The sequence below is a fragment of the Dromaius novaehollandiae genome, chromosome 13 (assembly GCF_036370855.1).
Source record: "Dromaius novaehollandiae isolate bDroNov1 chromosome 13, bDroNov1.hap1, whole genome shotgun sequence".
Classification (NCBI taxonomy): domain Eukaryota; kingdom Metazoa; phylum Chordata; class Aves; order Casuariiformes; family Dromaiidae; genus Dromaius; species Dromaius novaehollandiae.
The window spans coordinates 11,598,636-11,616,486 of record NC_088110.1 but is presented as its reverse complement, the minus strand read 5'-3'; the positions used below and the strand labels follow the sequence as shown (position 1 = coordinate 11,616,486).

Below are 17,851 nucleotides of genomic sequence, written 5' to 3'. Positions count from 1 at the left end.
TGACATGGCACCTTGTTTATACCCTTACTTAGGATTTTTAGCATGTTAGTTTTTCATTCTGTTAGGCTCATTTTTAAAATATTTGGTATAGATCATCTTTATTTTACCAGGAGTTTCAACAAGAAAGGAAAGTGCAGTGACTTTGATATCAAGGTCTGCAAAGAAAATTAAAATCGCAAATACTAGTTCAGAACAACCCGTGAGAGTGTAAGAGCTATTTTACAGCTGTGGACTGCTCTGATCTGAATGCAGAGAGGCTAGCATTCTCCTGGGTTACAGTAAACTACTTTTCTCCCATCCTTTCTCCACCTTTTTCTTCCTCACTTGGGCTCCTAAGTTAGATTTTCCACCTTCTGCAGCTCCTGTACCCCTAATATTCCACCTCACTGAAGCAGAAGTGAACACCACTACTCCAGCTTCTGCTGAATCCTGGCCACTCACTATACTTATTGCCACATCTATCACCACCTATGCGTGGTGGCATAAAACTCCTTAAAAGTCCTCTGCCTTCCACACCTTTTCCTTCTGTTATCAGTAAGGAACCAGTCAGGCTAGCCTGGGAACTGGTCAGAGACCCAGCTTTGTTAACTTCAGAGCCAAGACAGGTCATGGATGATGGGAATGGCCCTGTTGTTTTGGAAGGTACAGTCGCTGATGTCTGAAGTGGTCTTGCTATGGAAAGGAGATGGTGAACTGCAGCCAGACAGGTCTAGATGGAAGGAATGAAGATAAGAAGAGCTTTCTTGCTCTTCATGAAAAGGAAGGTTCTGTGATGGGAGCTTAACATTTAGGCAAACTCTGGTTTTGCTTATATATGACAGATCGTTCTTTTTTAATTGGATTCAAGACCACAACTGACTCCAAAGTAAAAAAAAATAGTCTTCCTTTGAACCACTTTTTTAAAAGAACTCAAATTCCAGCAAATATAAAAAACAATTATGAGACCACACATGACTTTTGAAATCATATACATTATTGATGGGAGCAGAGATTAAAAAGAAAGAAGAGTAACATGGCTCTTCAAAGGTTTTCTTAAACACCATTACAGCTAGATTAAGTGATAGAGATTGTGACTCCTAAACTAACAGAATCATGACCAGAGACCCTGTTCAGCACAGAAGTTAAGTACGTGCTTTAACACCTTACATTCAACTTTAGCAAAACTACTAGGTACATGTTTCACTACCACTGGTTCCATGCTAATTCAGCATCAAATGCTACTACAGAAATGCTCAGTATAAGATCAAGTCAAGTAGTACAGGTAGAGTCAAAACGTCGTACCAGTAAGCTTTTTCACTGAACAATTTTAATTGACTTGCTTTTCATGTATGTGAATGTCATGTTTATAAAATCTGAAACAAGGCTGATGAAATAAACAATAAAGAACCACAAGCTATTTACAACTTCAGGAACATATAATCCCCCCCAAATACTAAAGAATTCCTAAAAGCTACAGAAATTTCTGTTAACATACAGCCTTCCTTAAAAAGCTTAAAAATTTAAAGCACAATACCAAAAGTATTAAACATAACAAAAATATGAGACTATTTAAAGTTTTCTTATTCTTGTCATATTCTCTTTCAAAGATAAGCACGTTTATTCCTTCTACATATACCTTCCAACAACATGCAGTTTTAAGAAATATATGCAAGCATGCTATAAAATACTAACATATAATTTAATAATTACTATTTACATTCTCCTGGTGCACTAACACAACTCTGCATACACCTCTTTATAGAAGGATGGGGGCATCTGTTTCCAGTCAGTATGTGTTTAACTATGGACTTCAACAGGAGCAGCAGCAAGCCCTAATAGAATAATAGGTAACTGGGTTACCTAATCGAAGGGTTTAAGTGTTGGCAATATCACTGATAATAAACTAATAAGTTAGAAGAGCCTTCTTCACCTAGATGTCCAGCAATGATTAGACTAAATAAAGGCTGAAGATTGTTTAGAATTAATGTTGTTCACATTTAAATACAACTTATCTTAGTAGGGTTTTGCATATTGATTGTGCACTGCTGTTAAGTCCTCTTATTTCTATAGAAATAAATGATCCCTACTCAACATATAAAAGCTGTCCTAGTACTAAATAATGATCTCGACAGGAGGCAAACCCTAAATGGAAGTAACTGAAAGGGACTAAATTCTACGCTCTGCAAGTAGGCAGCCGAGAAACACCTAAGACTCAGAACAAGGTACAAATGGCTTCCAAGCCTAGCAGAACATTTCATTTAACAAGGCTAACTTCCATTTTACATAAGTAGTGCTTTCTGAACATACCTGTTAAAAACAAACATACACACACTCTCACAGAGGAAGGAAAGAGTTCAAGAGAATCCCCCTGTCCTCCCTCCCCTTTTTAAAACTGATTTCATATTTCAAATCAGAGAAGATTACAAAGGGAGGAAAAGTTGTCTTCAAACCCAGCTTGAAAAGGCATGTGCAACACTCCTACTCACTTTATCTGCCAGCCCACTTTCTCCTAACAACATACTTCTCTAGCACTGCGGCAACCCACAGAGGGACCCTGAGAAAAAATTCTGTAGTCAGACTCCTGTCCTGGTACAGAAATGTGTAGATGGAAGCACATGGAAAGCCAGAGCTTCTCCTTTAACTTCTCTTTGGCTTGTTCGGTTTTATTCAGCTCCACCACCAGCATCAGAGAGAAAGGTGGAGAATATAGGCACTTTAAAAAAATTAATAAAAAGTAACTTGGTTATTCAAAGGTCTTTTCATTAACAAATCAGAAATTATAAAACTGTCCTAAAAAAAAGTAAAACACTTGTTCCAGAATAAACATAATTAAATTAAGAATAAAAGTATAATTAGTAAAAGATATATAACGTTTCATAACAACAAGCAAAAATAAAAACTGTCTGAGGGCTTATTTATAAATCTGTATTTGTAAAGGAGCAGCATAAAAAGACGGTGTTTCACTCCGATAGGTAATATTTTATTTCACTCAGATATATGAAACACTTCTTCAAAAGCTCAATCTCCCAACAGAAAATCTCCTCAAAGCAAAGCGTACTCAGAAAAATAGTCCCTGTCTGATTAAAAACATTGGTATGTTCTGATTTGAGGCACATGAACAAATGTTATGCAGTTGAAGAAAAAGCACTAGCCAGACTACTTTTACAGAGGCATCAAATCTACTTTTTATGTTCATAGCAGCCACAAAAGTGAAAACTGCTATGTTACAGAGTATACATATGTATATAGTTTCAAACCTGTTTTTATTAAAAATGTAAATCATAAATTGCAACAGTTTTCCCAACGTCACAGAAAAAAACCTACACGATAATTGATTTTTTTCCCATTACACAAATTATCTCACCAAATGCAACTTATGTTTAACTTAATGGTGAATGTAAATTAACTGCCAAAGTTGTGTTCAATGAGTAAAATGTTAAATGTGCGACATCAACATCACGTTAGTATCATGAAGTGTGAAGTAGCCAATCAACAGCTGATGTTTGACAGAGTCTGGGATACTGCATTGATAAAAAACTAGTTTTTTGATTGTGTGATGGTGACTTCAACTAGAAGCAATCTGAAGTTGAATGACTGATCTCAAAACCGAAAACCAGATACTAAGTCATGGATAGCTACGGACTTGGTGATTAAAACATTCATCAAGATCTTCAGTTAGTGAACACAGTGGTGAATATTCACAATAAAAGCACTGAAGTAGTATTTGCAACCTTGGGCCCTGTGAAATTTATGATTCACTAGCAGAAAGGCTTTTACTTTCCAAGGGGTACCCCAGGGTAGCCATTTCTCTTCCACGTGATAGTTTCATGGTGGCACACTGAATGAAGCCAAACTCAAGCAGCACAGGAAATGGGATGGGAAGGGAAGTTTTGGGTGCTTGTGTAAGACCACCCTGTTACTACCTGCAGGAAGCTCCCTGGAGAGATGCAATGCCTCCTCAAACTTCCTCAGTCTGTATATTCATAAAGCAGCCTTTAATATCTACAAATTTGAGGAGTCCCCAAAACACCTCTTTGCCATTTATACTGTAGAACAAAATAATTATAATCTCAATTAAACACTCATCATGAACACATTTTTTTAGAAGTATTTAAGAGTTTTCATTCAAAGAATAACCCTTAGTCAACATTTTAATGACAGTATTTTACTATGATTAAGCTATCAAGGATCTGGTATTATACATTCTTCATATGTAAAATTCCTGTGGGTGCCAGTGGCAGTGAAGGTATAAGGGTTGCAGACATATCCCCAAAACTATCTTAGCTGCAGAAAGAAACCTCACAGCATTGCCAGATCAAAGAACAACTCAGACATGTACAAAACAATTAAGACTACTTAACCCAGCTACAACAGATATTTACACACACGTAAAGGGTCTGACCTTGAACCTTTGAAAGTCAACTGCAAGGTGCTCATGGATTTCCACCGACTTTGAACAAGCTCCTAAAAATATTCTTGCTAGCATTTTTCCTACTATACAACAGAGGATAGCATCTTGTCTATATCTTGCAACTATATTTAAAAAATACAGTTTAATTTTTAAGATCAAATTAGAGAGACACCATCGATGTGGTTTAGGTTTTGTAAAAATCAAAGTTATACAAAAATTGAAGACCAATAGAAATGTTTCCATGATTCTTTTTTTAAAATCCCATTGAAAACAATTTTTCGTTGTAAACATTTTTGCTAGCCAAGCACTGCAGCATTGTGCAAGTGCATGACAGCCAAAGAGAAACTGATGAAAAGCTGACTAGATTGATTTCATTTTTCCAACCAGAGTGAAATACGTAAAAGGAAATAACAAAATGGTGAAGTTATTTTTATATAAAAAATGTTCGCATTTAATAAACTCACATGGAAACTGCACAGCCAATGGAAACTGCTTTTGATATGTATCTACAGATCTCTTCAGTTCTGCATGGAAATGAAGGCAACAGCGTGTTCCTGCAGCACCTTTCCCCTTTCTCTCACACTGCAGAAATACTCTCTGCTGGAGGAGTCAGAGCCTGTCCAAACTCTGTATCACCCATTCCCTCTCCCCTCTGTGACCTCCCAGGTTTCTGTGTAGAAGTCTGGCAGGGGGTTACTACTGGAACTCAGAGCTATATTTATTCCCTTGGCTCCCATCCATCACTGTTGCAGAGCAGCCAGAAGGGGAACCAACCAATACAGCATGGGATCTGCCAGAGCTGTGCTGCCAGATAAGTTAAGAATGAAAGATAGAAGAGACAGAAGCTATCAAAATGAATAATTCTGTCTCCAAGAAGGGTTTCCTCCCTTTGTGGATCCCCCTTCTACCAACTCAAACATTTTTCTCTTCTTTTTAAGAAATTTTAACAGAGAAACCTATCTGTTCAGTAGTTCTTTTACATCTCCCATGAGCTTCTTCATGAGAGAAGCATTAGCAATGCAGTACCCCTTGCATCTCTTAGACATTTGTTGGCATTTACGTGGTATTTCTCTGCAGCCTCACAGTACTACTCGACCAAGTGCCATCCACAAGCTCTGCGCAGTACACAGAAGACAGTTCCACGGCATTCGCTGCAGAAGGGCCTAACCCTCCATCCATTGTGCATCCAACGGCTACACACTTGGCGCTCAGTTAATCAGTTTTGTTCAAGGAATGAAACAATAGCAACAAAACTCCATTTCAAGTTGTAATTTCTTCGGATTACCAAGATGTGTCCATCACCAACTGACTTTTATAATCACTAGAATGTGAACTCTATGAGAAAGGTATAGATCTGAGTAGGGAACAATTTTCCCATACCACAAATACTTTGAAGATTTCAGAATTACTTCTTGTTCCACATTAGGACTAACCTGATACTTTCTGCAACTTTCTGAAAGGAAGAGACAGCAAGACAGTGTCAAGAACAGATACCGGCACTGTACCATACCTAGCAGTGGAGGGTATATGACTCTGCAGCAGAATCCAGCTGGACCCAGCCTCTTAGGTCATACTTGAGTGCCCCAGACATCAAGTCAAGAGTCAGCCCTTTTTCTGACCCGCTGAACATACAGGTGGTTATTTAAAATGGAATAGCATGAGGCTGGAACTTAAAGAAACCCACCCTGGAAGAACCAAAGTATGGTTATTAAAGCATTCATCTGGGATGTGAGAAACTTGATTTGAAGGAACCGATTCAAATCAGATGAGAGAGGAACAATCTGAATCCAGGTCTGCAGTGACCCAGGTGCATTTCATAATCACCAGTCCATAATGAAGTGCAGAGATGCAACTCTCATTTTGAACAGAAACTCAATTGTGGACCTGAGAAATCCTTCAAAGATGCAGTATGTTACTGCAAACTAATGAAGGGGGATTTTTCAACTGCAATAAGAAAATTCCAACTAGTTCTGGCCAGAAACTATACTTCTATATTTGGAAAGCAGCTAGCATGCCAAAGATGCTACCAAAACAAGCAATAGATTGAAATTCTAATCCAGAAGTGGTTGTGGTTTTCCTACTGATCATTTACCCAATAGCATGTTCATTATCACATACACATGCATGCAACTTTCTGTATTCAAGTAAAAGAAAGATGCTTGAACATTTGCTCTTTAAAATGAACAAGCACATTTTAAAATATTTGAGATATTCTAAATGGAATTTTTATGGTAAAATACAAAGAATGGTAATATTTAGAGCAGGCAAGTTTTGTTAGCTGGTATTATGGTACTAATAAAGATTCTGCATATATTCTACCAGTTATTTTATTAGCCCTAAGAGGAATTACACTCCTATAGCAAAATCTCAATGAAGAATAGATCCCTTAAAAGGTAATAAATAGTCATTTTATTATACATTTCAGTGTTGGTATAACCTTTGTATTTTTTAAACTCAAAAGGATGGATTTCTTTCTGTACTTGAAATAATGAAACAAGAAAAAGTTGAATCATGATCTTACGCTCTTTTTGAGAACATCAGGTTTTGCACTAGGAAGAGTAAAACCAGTGCAGTTACGTAAAGCATTCATACTGAAACCAAAAATCACATGAGACTCACCTGCCATAGAAGGAAGGTTCTACCTACTGGCCCAGCCCTACCGCAACTGAAATAAGTGAAGTAAACTGGATGCTAGAAATCACATTAAAATCATCCACAATTTTGCTAACTTTTATACACTTTCCTCAGAGGACATATTCACATCAAAAACGTGGGGTACATTCCAACAAAACAGACTTAATGAAAAGCTACCTGTAGCAGCAGTTTCAAAATTAGCTTTGCTTTCCTATGCTGAGACCATTAGGCTTCAAAAAATGTGCAAGTTTTTTGACTTACACTAAAACCTTGAGAAAATAACGAAGAGAGCTTAACTACATGGACGAGTTTTTTCAGAACTGTACTGGCATTGATATGGTTGAGCCAGTGCAAATACCCATTAAAAATTCCTTCCACTACAGTAGAAAGCAGTTTCTGCTGCTTACGCCAATTATAAACTAACACCAGTGAAGGCTACATTTCATCATAATTCACTTGATCTACACAAGATATTTCACTGTCACATCACTCCCTCAAAACTGGTATCAAAAACCAAAAGTCTTGCACTACCTTACGTTTTAACGTTTCTATGGACCTCTCAAGAATATATAAATGTAAATCTACAGAGCTAACGCTAACATACACACACGAAAGTGAAATGTAACCATCCATGCAGAGCTATCAAAAGAAATATTAGGAAATGAACATCCAGCCCAACACGTTAGCCTTTGTTAATAGAAACCTGACTTTACACCTTCTTGCTTTCTTCACCCTAGCTCTCACATGCTCTTTCTCAAGAAACAAACCTAGGCTTCTCTTGAAATCATTTATCCTTTCCTTGCTGGTAACTTTTTCCATATGTTTATTATCCTTTGCATGAAGTAATTCTGCCAGAGTTTCCTATTTATCCATGCTTTCCTAAATTTTTGATTACAGGGACATTGCTATATCTACCTACAGCTACCATTGATATTCCAATGACAAGATTGATGCTAACAATGTTTATGCAATTCTTTGGAGACAGATTTAATGAGAATGAAATAAAACAATGTTAATACAAATTATGCTATCATTTAGAAAAACAAATGTAAGCCACCCCTGAAACCTAGCACAACGCTATCACACAGGTTACCAGGTCTAATTCACAGATTATTTCCTTCAGGACTACTGAGGAAGCTATATGCAGAGCCCCTGTTGTAAGCCTGCACTACTTGACCCCCTCGTAGGATTGATGAGCTTTGCAAGACTCTCATCCTCCTCAAATAGGACAGAGACTGCAGAGGTACATCCCTAGGGCACAAAACAGAAGGAAAAGTTTCTAACAGCACTTACTCTAGTTAAAAAGTGACATAAGACAAACTATAACAAAATTAACATTAAGGCTGAAAAAAGATTATAAAAGGAGGAACCACGACTGCCCTTTATCCCGTTGCGCTGTGATGCCCTGACCCTTTTGAGGCTGATGGCAGTGCTCCCCGGGACAGCCTTGGTGGCCCAGGCTCCTCGCTGCACAAGGCGAGCCGGCCTCTCCTGCATCACTGACCGCCCCGTGGCTCGCAGAAAGTCAGCTCTTTCTCCTCACCATCTCCTGCTTCCTTCATCCACAAAATTGAGACAGGGTCAAATTTTCTAAAGAGCCTTTCCCTGGCACTGTCGGCAGCCCACTTGGGACAACTCCCGCCCATTTTTCAGAGCTGTGGAACATGCAGACTCCCACCGACTTCTACCATCCCAGCAGGTAGTCGGTCCCTTTGGAAGTCCCAGATGCCTGCAGCTGGATGGTTTAACACTAATGTACCAAAAATGAGCGGCCAGTTTTGAAAAAGCCAGCTCTGCTGCTTGCCCCACATAAAAGGAGTGCTGTCTAAGCCGTCATCATTACTATTAGGCGTTGCTACCCACAGAATTCTCTGTTAAAGTCCTACCATAATACGCAGTGCTGGTTTTCTCATGACATGACAAATACTTGTAACGAATTATCTAATTTTGCTTTTGGTTATGTGATTCTCTCAAATACTGCAATGCACAATGTAAAGATGATCAGATACTGAGGCTGCTGTGGCTATTTTAGTTGTTTTCCCGATCTGTGTTTAAAAGACAGTCAAATTATAACAAAATTGTTTGTCTTTAATATAGTTCAACTTGACCTATTGAACTCATCTCTTTAGAAAACAATCTCCCATAGTGTATTTAGATTAAGATTTCTAAAAAACAGTGAGTTTGAAATACTTTCAAGGCCCATCTTACAAATATAAAAAAACAGAGAAAACTAGGCTAATTATAATTACTCCTCTACAATTCTTCTTCTTTTTTGATGCATCTGGTGTATCTAGTAAGGTGCACCTGAAAATTAGTGTGAATTTTAATATAAGGGAAAGGTGCCAAACTCAGAATATTGAAAGAATCTTCTCTCTGGGAGTCTGTTTAGCTGCAGTATTAGTACAGTTGGGCAAAGGCAATACAAATTCCCCCTTGCTTCCCTATTCCCGTGCTGTTTCTCTGATCTGGGTCTCTATTACATCTGAAAAAGATGCTTCAAATCTCCACACTCACTGTTTGGCTTCATTGCTTAATCTGTCAATAGGAGTGAAAATATCACAGCGGTTACTGTGATCCACTCAGATTTAGACTGACACTACTCATTTATTTCATGTTAAGCAACAAACATCCATCAGATCATTATAATTTTCATTCGTTTCTGTCCAAGGTCAGATTCTGATCAGCGACTAAGTCATGAAAAGTTCATATTCTGTATTCAGTCACACAACTCGAAACTAGAACTGCACGTTTGTACAATAACCCTAAAATCATCCAATTAGGCATTTCAGAATTATTTTATTTTACAGATTTTCCTTCAGTAACTCATCCTTTTTTCCTGTTCTGTGAACATCTGTGCTCAGAGTGTCTTCACTAGAGAAATTTGGATTTCCATCTACGGTTGCTAGAAATAAGTTTATTCATATATCTATAAAAGAGAGAATACATATTCTTTTTTTAACCTATGATCTCCTTCCCTGAACCCAAATTGCTTACACCTCTGAAACAGATACACAAAATGCCTCAAAAAATACGAGGTAAAGAATATAGCAAAAATGCAAGGTGTGAATGAGAAGATATGAAAATGGCTTTTTAATATCATACTGCTTTTAGCATTATGAACAGCCTAAATACATCTATTCAGAAATCTGAGAGAAATTCAGAAATTAAGATTTAAATTTACTTATAAGTCCTATCAAACCAGACTAAATCAGAAGATACTAAAAAGCTGTAATTGTCCTCATTCAAACTGGAAAAATAAATCTATTTACAGTTTTCTTTTTTAAAAAAAAGTTCATAAAAATCATGGGTTTTTTTTAAAGTGAAAGCACTCTAAAAACACCTGTGCAATTCAAAGTCAACTTTAAGCAAAAACCAACATTTAGAAAAACGACTTGTACTGAAGAAAACTTATACTTCCCAGGGAATAAGCACAGCCCATTTTAATGGGCTAGTGGATTTTCTACGTCTGTTCTAATGCAAGTCTCTTTGGTCACCTAAGGCTTCTATGTGAGTAAACAACCTAATGTGTCAGCCTTCTGTACTGAAGATCACAATTTCTCATCTCAGCACTGTCTTCATTGCTGCAAGCAAAACAGTGGTACTGATGTTGCAACTTCCAGGCTACTCTCTTCTGATAATGAATGGGTTGGGTTATTGGCCTCTAGCATGGACGAAAATATGACAATCAGCCTCTTCATGACATAAAAGTCTTCAGTGAAGACTGTCAGACAACTTGCTGAATATTAGAAAGCTCAAATATGTTCAAAATGAAAAAGCCTATAGAACAATTCCTTTTTCTTCTATAGAACTGATAAAGACATAGTCAATTTATTAAAAGTGTTTTAAAACAGTATTTCCACCATAACAACTCACATCTTCAGGAACTCCTCTGCAAAACCTACCTTTAACATGCAAATATTTCAGGTGCATTTCCTGCAAATGTAATGGAGGGACTATAACCTTTCTTACATGTGCACTGTTGATTATGATCATCTGAACAGTAAATGAAAACAAAGTTTAAGCCACTGGTACTTTAAAAAAATAAGTCATATTAAATCTCATTTACCTGCAGTCATACAAATTTCAAAGTCACAAGCAAAATCAGAAGACAGAGCAGACAGAAGAAAGCGTACTCAATTTCAGGTTTTATCAGCTAAACCAAGATTCTCTTCTAGTGAACGTTCTGAAACATCAGTTGACCCTTTAAGCACTTGTTACCAAATTGGAGATGTTTTCTTTTCACAACATTCTGAAAACTTTAAACAACTCATTTATTTTTTTTCTTTGAAAGACTAAAATACTAACAGTACATCCACTATAAGATGAACCTAAAAAAAAAAGCATAACAGAAAGGAGAAAACAACAGACTAGGACAAACATCTTAAGCTATTTGTGAATATTCTGATAACAACTACAAATCACTGAGCCCTGTTTAGCTGTCTAACTTAAAGCAAACAAACAAACCAACCAAAAAACACATCAGCTGTTGACTGAACACAGGGCCTGGTTTTCAAAGCTGCTAAGCACCCACAGCTGAAGTCAGTGGAAGTTGTAAGTGCTCAGCAGCTATAGAAATCAGGCCCAAACTGTATAGGGGACTAGCAGTAGTCTGACAGAAGTGGTATTTAGGGAAGATTTTTTCTTGCAGAAATGAGAAGTCTCAAAGTAATCTATCAAAGAAGTGCTGCTACGTTCATGAGTCCTAAAGCTAGCTAGCTCTCATCTATGGGAAAAAAGTTAATTCATAGGGCTCATAGGGCTTGCATTTGTCAAGGAGCAGGACGTCAATGCTATCATTATCAGGCAAATCAGCCAGGCGTTTAATGGTAGAATCAGGAGACATTTGCTCTCCCCTATCAGAATGACATCATAACTAAAACAGCCTCCAGCGAGGGGGGGACAGCCCAGCGCTCGCGCCACGCAGGGGCTGCGCGCTCCTGCTGCTCCGGACTGAGGGCGTCACTGCTCCCCTTTCGGGAGGTAAGGCTTTTAACTGCCTTAATTCCACAACTTCGTCCTTACAGTGCCTGAAATACGAGAATCTTATTTCACAAAATACTTTTAAACCTGCCTGATCAAAAAACAAGGCACTCAGTTAGGAAGGGATGGGTTTCGCATATAATCTACAAATTCACTTAAACATTTCTGGCATTTTTAATTACTTTAGCAATCTCCATCCTCAGTGAATTAAGGGGAGAGGAGGGAACACATTAAAAAATAGTTGTCTCTGATTTAAAGAAGTAACAGCTTAGGTACCTAAGTCAATTTTTAAACATACACAAACACATACACACACAATCTTGGAATATTCTGAAGTACTTAGTGATGATCTATTCAACGACCAGAAACACAACAGCAATACACATTTCCCTTCCACAGTAGCTGCAATTATACAACTCAAACACCATGAATTACAAATTGTTAATCTGTTTTCTTTCAAAATATCGCTACAGGTACACAGACACTGTACAAAAGCCTCACCTTGTGTAAGAACTGTGAGGGAAAAAGTTATGAAAGCAGACAGAAAACCTAAAATCCCTGAGGCTACAAAAAAATCCCGCTATTGAGAAATAACCCAAGAGACCACATAGGGAATGTACAGCTTTCAGAAGCACTTCTCATCTTATTTGCACTTAACCTATTGATGTACTTATGCAGGTCACTTACTTTTCGGATATGTTTGAACCCTTTATAATCATGCAGATCGCCGCGGTTTTCACTTGGGCTTTTGTTTTTTGTTTTGTTTGGTTTTTTGCAGACAAGTTTCATTTAAAAAAGATCCAATTATGCAAATCTGCTCCCGGATAGGTAGTGAATATTCAATATGACGGTAATACTGTAATAGTTCAATGCAACGCACTGTACTGGACAGATTTATGAGGCAACGTCACTACTACGCTCTGGTCCTCGCTGAAGCATCTTGAAGTTAATTAAAGCTGCAATGTCCACTTTTCCAGCCACCCTCCTCATTCAGGTTTACTATTTCAACATCAAACCAGCAAGGGGGCCTCCCCCCTCTCTCTGTACATTTAAGCAGCCTTCCACAGTCAATGAACAATGAACAAAGATTTGAGTGATGGGGGGGGGGGAAATCTCCACAGGAATAATCAAATCCGGTTTAAACAAGTAAAAATATAGTTTCTAATATTAAACTAGAAAAGAAAACATTCTTTTCCAAGCGAACGTGCAAAGGCGCTTAGCCAGCCCCTTCAAAAAGGGTCTAAAAGCAGCCAGTCCTTTTTATTTCGAGCAGTGAATGAGCCCAAACAAGGCTTCTAAACTTAATTATGACACTTAAAATAGTCTTTTTCCACATAAGCAGGGAGGCTCGCCACTGCTATCTGTATCAACCGGTCAAATCAGCTCAGCAAACACGGCCCCTGTTGGATTTATTTTAAACTGCACGGGGAGGGGGGTGGCGGCGGGGGGAATGCACAGCCCTCGCAGCGCGCCCCCGGCCGCGGGCGGGCGAGCGAGCGGGCAGCCGCGCCCGCCCCGCTGGGCCCCGCGCCCGCGGAGCGCCCGCCGCGCCGCCGCTCCGCAGCCCGGCCGCGGCTGAAGTGAGAACGAAGGGATTTGACAAATCACGTCTCCGCCTAGACGCTGTTATAGACATAACAATATCCGCCACACAAAACCCCGAAACAATAACCGCGGCGCGCGTAAACAGGCTGCGAGCGCCGGTGCCCCGCAGCCGCCCCCGCCCGCGCCCCCCCGAGCGCGGCGCGCACCCCGCGCGTAGGCACCGGGCGCCGCGGCGGATCGCGCCCGCCGGCTCGCGGCAATCGCAGCCGGGGACGCCAGCAACTAACTTTTCCGATGGAGCCCGTGCAGCCGGCACCGCGGTCCCCCTGCGCGAACTAAGTACCCTGGCAAAAAGCATAAATCTTCGCGACCTTTTATTTTGTGTTTAAAGTTCACAGGCGTCACTATTTCCTTCAACCTTTCTCCCCAACACGCGCGCGCACACACACACACACACATATATATATATATTAATTATTTGCAAAACTGCAACAGATGGGCGCATTAAAATCTGGATTCTTTCCTACACATCATCAAAGACCCGCTCGCCTTCCTCGCTCCCCCCACGGCCGTCTCGCCGCCGGCGCGGTGCCCCCGCCTCCGCGGCGCTCCATCCCCGGGCAGCCGCCACCGCGCAGGGCAGCCAGGCCGCCGCTCCGCGCCCCCGCGGCCCTCCGCGCCCGCGCACGGCCCGCCTCCGGGAAGGGGATGCTCCTCCGCCCGAGGGAATTGCCATTTAAGTTTCCTCTTTAACCTGTTACTTTCTGCGGGCGCCGACAAAAGCCGCGGGCGCGGGCTGGCAGGTGCCTCCCCGCTCCCCGCGGCGCCGCCGGGCGCGCTCCGCTCCCCCCGAAAGGGCCGAGACCTGGCCTGACATTTAGTGCCTACTTGAATGTCACAACGCTCCTCGCAGCATTATGCACGGCTCCTATTCATAAGAGGTCGATTAGAGCACAAAATGGCAGGTCTCTTAGGCACTTGAATCTCACAAGTTTGACACATGGTATGCATCAGCTAACTTTGATTAAAAAAGGGGGTGGGAGGGGGGAGTTTACAAATTACACCGCGATTACCCGGGATCCTGGAGGGGAGGGGGTCCCCGCGTTTCAAGTCACTTCGGCAAAGTTTACTCCGCAGCAGCCCCTTAAAACAAAAAGTTTCTGGGCAAGTTAAGGGCAGGGTCCGCGCGGGCCGGGGAAGGCGAGCCGGCTGCCCGGGCCGGCGTCGCCGCCGCCGCCGCCTCTCGCCGCCCCTCGCCTCGCCTCGCCCGCCCGCCCGCTCCTTCTTTTTTTTTTTTTTTTTTTTTTTTTTTTAAAGTAACGGTTTTAAAAGAAACGAGAGAGAAAGAGAAAAAACGTAGGGTTTTCTTCAGGCTAAGTTCTATAGCGCCATTCAATGGCTTCTCCGCTCCTTTCATTATTTTCTGCTTTTCCCCTGACAGCCCTGCTTGCAAACGTCACTGCTATGGATATTTAATTATACTGTATTTTTTTAATCACGGTGGAAAACGCAGGCCCCATTGCGATGATTAAAAAGAAATTAAAAAAAAAAAACATACTCCGGACTGACTTTGGAGCCTCTTTGATGGCTCGCGGGAGCCTCCCGGATCCTCAAAAACCCCCTTTTTACCTTTGTCTTTCTTACCTTAAAATTTAAAGCAAAGCGTAGAAGAAACTCCCGCACGTAAACGGAGCGTTGTAAAAGATTGTGTTCAATGAATAATGAAGCATGTCCACATGATTGACTTGATCATTTTCTTGTGCGGAGGGGGAAAAGTGCGGCGCGGGGCTGCCGCGGCCGCCCGCTCCGGGTAGCCCTCCCAACTGCTTCCAGCACATCCCGAGCAAAGAGCGCTTTATTTTAATCTGTCTCTTTTCAGAATAACCCCCTTCATTGATACTGATCACCCAACATCACAAGACATCCCCATCTCTCAGCGTGGACTCCCCCTATCTGGTAGGTGAAATGCATTGTACCATTAAAAAAGCACTCCATTGTCGTCTTGGCATAATTCACAGCAACTAGATAGGTCTTGCGGCATTTAGCTTTGATGAGCCAAAAGCTGAACCCTTGATATAATAATCTACAAAGAATGGTCTGTGATCGTCCATTTTTTCTCCCTGTCTAGCAACTAAGAAACCATTTAACACGGCGCGGCTTGGTCGTGACCTTGAGCCCGTGTAAACACCCCGAGGAGCCCGCGCCGTTCCGCAGCCCCGCGGCCAGCGCCGCTGCCCGCGCCCCGCGCAGCCCCCGCGCCCGCGCAGCCCCCGCGCCCGCCGCCCCTGCCCGCGCCCCGCAACCCCCGCCGAGCCCCCGGGGCGCCGCCGGGCGCCACAAAGCGCCCTGCTTACCTGCTCCCGAAACTATGCAAAGTCTGCTTCTCCTAAAAAAAACTCCCGGGTAAACCTGGGTGGACAGGGGGACCGGAGCATCAGTCACCGCTCCGGCGTTTAAGAGAAGTAATCAGCGATAAAGTGACGTTGATCTGCACTGTAACCTTGTGGCGTATTTAATGTAAATAAGCCAGTTATGTTGCCAATCGCATGCATACAAACACATAAAGGTCCTCAGCGTTGCATTTTGATTCTTTCCATTAGAGCCGACTTTATTTACATACACTATTTAGGGGATCATGATAATTCTAAAACAATACTAGTGCCAAATGATTATGAAAATATGATTTTAATTAATCACGTAGTAGGCAAGGAAATTAGCATACGGTAATTAAACTTAGAGAAAAACGTCATGGAGGTTCTCTGCCTTATGGGTTCGGAATAATCATTAAACGATGGGTTTTCAGGACTTAATTATCAAACAAATAACTTTTTTAAAGCAACTTTACAAGGTTTATCCGCAGGGCAACGATTTAGTAAATAATATATAACCAAGCAAACAAGGTGCAAATGTGACTGGTGAAATAGGTTGTGTTTCTACAAAGCGGGTGGGGGGGGGGGAAGCTGAATAATGCAATTATGGATTCTGTGTCCCATAGTTGACAAAAGCATGGTGCCTCAATAGACTCTTTGTTATGGGATTATATAATGATTGTGGTGTAATTATGGGAAAAAAGATTTAGTAATAATAAAAAGTATCAAAATACACCAATGAGCAGCTTGTTTTAAAGAAAAGGCTTGCATGTGACATTAGGGGCACGTTAATAACAAAAAGCCAGGATCCGAAAGGGTTGACAAATAAAAAAGACTGTGATGCGCATGATTAAGAAGCGATGGAGACAGATTGATTATTCAAAATGCCGAGCCACAGGGACACTTAAAACATTGATTCAGGTAAGACTAGTTTCATCTTGACTGAAATGAGTTCCCTGAAGATGACTGGCATACATTTTAAATCAGTTTACTACATAAAAAGCATAACATCACAAGCTGAAACCTTCTAGTTAAAATAGGAGTCCAAGGAAAAAAAAAAAGTTTATGTTTGTGGCAATTCCCAAAGAGACTATGGAATTGCAGAGGAAGGGGTATAGATTAATTAGCTATTCCTAAACAGTGGACTTAAATGTATCTATCTTTTATAATCCCTAGCCTCTATTTCTGGATTCTGTGGTCCAATCCCACTTCTGCAGGTTTTAGGTATGGTATTAATAACCCTATAGGTACCATACGACTTTTTTTCTGGAACTGCAGTAAATTAACTTTTTATAATAACTGAAAAATTAGCTAAATTTTTCCAATTGATTTTTAAAGTGAAGTTTATAAATAGTTGTTCAGAGCTATTCAATTAAAAAAAAAAAAGAAAGAAAGATTCCCATGCCTATACTAAAAAGTTTAGGAATTCACTCTGCATTTTCCAATTTGATGTGTCTGAAATTCTCTTTGAACAAATTCCAAAATACAAGTTTTTTCTATAGAAATTAGCATAGCAATCACATCAATAATATCACTATCTCTATGGGAATGATAACTGGAGCAGTGGGGGTGTTCTTTATTTCAATTCTTCGTGGATCAACTGATTATATTCTGTCTTCTTTTGAACTTGTTATTGTAAGTCAAGTGATTCTTTATAAGTGACAGCCCTGACAAAGAGACGAGGATGGGAAAGCAGGTCGAAAGGAAGTCGCCATATGGACTTTAAAAAAGGCACTTTTTAAACAAGATAATGGGGAAATGGATGTTGCCTTTTAACCCTGTCAAGGCTGAACATTATTAGCAGTCTCATAAAAAAAAATGATCCATGCTTTTTTTTAATACCAGATTTCACCTTATGATTTCCATGACCTAGAACTTCATGATTCAAACTATATAGGAGGCGATGGCATTTCAGAGGCAGGGGCCAAATCTG

The 17,851-nt window shown here is 40.5% G+C and overlaps 1 protein-coding gene across 1 annotated transcript in view; it reads right to left on the bottom strand.

Annotated features, from left to right (window-relative positions):
• The window catches only part of ZNF536 (zinc finger protein 536), a 356,025-nt gene extending 340,545 nt beyond the window's left edge, over positions 1–15,480 (bottom strand). Inside the window, exon 1 of the mRNA XM_064519627.1 lies at positions 15,194–15,480. The gene's annotated coding sequence lies outside the window, so the exon portion shown is untranslated. The remainder of the gene's footprint in view (positions 1–15,193) is intronic.
• Positions 15,481–17,851: the final 2,371 nt, after the last annotated feature.